The sequence below is a fragment of the Numenius arquata genome, chromosome 11 (assembly GCF_964106895.1).
Source record: "Numenius arquata chromosome 11, bNumArq3.hap1.1, whole genome shotgun sequence".
NCBI classification, from domain to species: Eukaryota; Metazoa; Chordata; class Aves; order Charadriiformes; family Scolopacidae; genus Numenius; species Numenius arquata.
This window is the reverse complement of record NC_133586.1, coordinates 4,493,128-4,495,814: the sequence shown is the minus strand read 5'-3', so window position 1 is coordinate 4,495,814 and position 2,687 is coordinate 4,493,128.

The following is a 2,687-nucleotide window of genomic DNA, read 5'->3' as shown; positions in this document are numbered from 1 at the left end:
TGGCTGTCTGGTGGCCTTTTGTCAGGGACCCGCCAGCGGAGCGTGGAATGTCGCATGCTGCAGCGAAGCAGCCCAGGTTGCGCCCTCGCTCCTCCCTAGGCTGCTCCTGGAGAAAACAGGGTATTTAAGCAGACATAACAAAGCTGTTTATATCCTAAAGTGTTCTTTCACGCTTGGGAACTGAGACTGTAGCCTCAGCATCAAAGATAACGTCATAATAGCCTTTTAGTGGAAATAACCCTTATTTACAAGAAAGTTCTATCGCTGAGATGCAAAATAAAAGCAGTAGATATTACTCATAATGCATGAGAAAAGTTGATTCCTTTTATTTGAAGGCCTTTTTTTAAACTTCTAAAAGCAGCAATCTCTGGTTAGAAATCATGGAAAAAATCTTGGACCCATTGAAGTCGGCATGAGCAATTTCCTTACCTGTGTTATGAAGAACATTTTAGCTTATGAAAGTGCAGCAGATTTTTTTGATCTAATTTCTTTTTTATCATTTATTCTATTTGATTACTTTCTGTACATTTCAGTTGGACACTGCAAGCAGGCTGGTGTCTTTTCTGCTCCTAGTTAATTTAACTGTACCATTCCTATGCCCAAGAACAGCGAAGACAACTACATGTTCTTTCAATTTCTTTCAAAAAAATACCAAACAAAAAAACCACAAAACAAAAAGCAACAAAACAAATGGCCATTATCCCTGGTCCCAAACTGGTGATATTAATTCTCTATGTCCTCTTGTTGCTTTTCTAAAATGACCAAAACTGGGGGGTTAAATTATCTCATGTTGTTCCTTCAAGCAGGGAAATGCTGACATTCAGAAGGAAATCACTCTCTATTTCAAGTAAGTCACTAACTGTATCCTGGCTCTTTGGTTAACCAGGGCATATCAATTACACTCCTGGGTATTGAGGGATATTAAAGAATTAAATATTACAGAATTAAAATAACATAAGCTGTGATGCTCCTTCTTCTCAGACATATTTCTGTAGACTTTTCCTCCAGACTATCAAAAAACTGGTAAAAAACAGAATCACAAGTCCAATGATAGATCAGATTTTGATTCTTCCAAGATATTTCCACAGAGCAATTCTACAAGGTCTATAGCACAAGCCTAGCACAGCCCTACACACAGGTAATGTGTAACTCCCTGGTTATTGTACATCCCACAGCAAAGCAAATCTCTAACTGCTGTCCTCTTACCATCGGGGTATGAGTTGTGCCTGTTAAGATGGAAATTCAGACTGCAGGGAGTTGTGATTGTCCTCCATGACATAGACCTGATAGGCATTTTTATTCTATGTCCAGAGCTGCCGTGCTACATATTTAGAGCAGCTGTGATGTCCTGAAAGAGGCCTGTGACACGGAGACCATGTCAGGATCACTTAATCTGCCTCACAGAAAGGTTTTGAATCTTAATTAATCAATATTTGAAAAGAGTTTTTAGCTCTTTGGGCAGCAAGTCCCACTTGCTGGGACTTTAAACAGGAATCTTTAAACAGGAATCATCTGTCCACACAGCCTGCAGCTCTCAAAGAGCTTCAAAAGTTTGTGGGAATGCTACACGCTTGCTAAAATATATAATTTTTTTTCCTCCAAAGCTTCATAGCTCCATCCTATGCTGTCCAGAGAAAAGGAAGATAAATACAAATACTGTGGATGGAGTTAGTTATTGCAACACCACCACCATTTTAACCTTGTGGTGTTACCCATCTTTGTTCCTTCCCTCTTTCTTTACATTAAAGTACAAGAGCAGAGGCACTATATTAGAAAAAATGAGATTCTGTTTTAATTTGGTTAGCACAGGAATGAACCCAGGAGACATGCAATGCTATCAGTTACCCAGTAGATACGTTACAGTAGATACCTCACATGTCCAACCAAATGTGCTGTATAAGATACCTTTTTGAAGCACCAAAGTAATATATTTTTTTATCATTTTTGCATTACACTGCAGCCAGATCCTCATGTTAAGAAAACAAGAAACTACTGAAATCTGTGTGGTTTGGTTGGAGAGTGCTTGCAACCTCAGACAAGTGAGCAAAAGTTATGTAAAGGCCCAGACATAAAGTTCTTCTGAGTAAAACACACCATCTAGAGGCGGACACCACTTCTGCAAGTGCTCTTCAAAAAAACTGCAGAGGGCAGTTAAACCGTTCAAGGAAAGAAGAAAACTCTTCTTGCCTCGATAGAGGCAACAAAAATAACCAGAATCTGAGGCTTCTTTGAAAAAAATATTTCTGAGGGGGTTTCTAAAAAAAGGTGCTTCTGTACCAAGTCAAATAAGGCTCCTGTTTTCAAAGGCCTTTTGAAAAGAAAAGCAGGTTACTGCTCATCCTTCTAACGCCCAAAGGTCACAGAAGGACAGTGCTTACTCTCAGGGGCAGTGGCATGTATGGACGGCAAAATTCCTCTGCAGATAGACTCTTGCTTTCAGGTCATATATCTGCAAAGGATTATCCAAAGGGGTGCAAATATGGCAGGCTGGCATATAGGAAATTCATGTTCCTAGGTACCTCTTGCAGAAGAAAACCATAAACTGTGAAACTCTCACTGAAGTCAGCGAGGACAGTGGAGACACTGCAGGGACTGTGGGAGCAGCAAAGCATCCCCCCTGGTCTGGAATCAGAGAGAAGAACCTCAGTTCCAGCCCCTGGAGAAACCTCTCCTCTCCATCCCCTCTC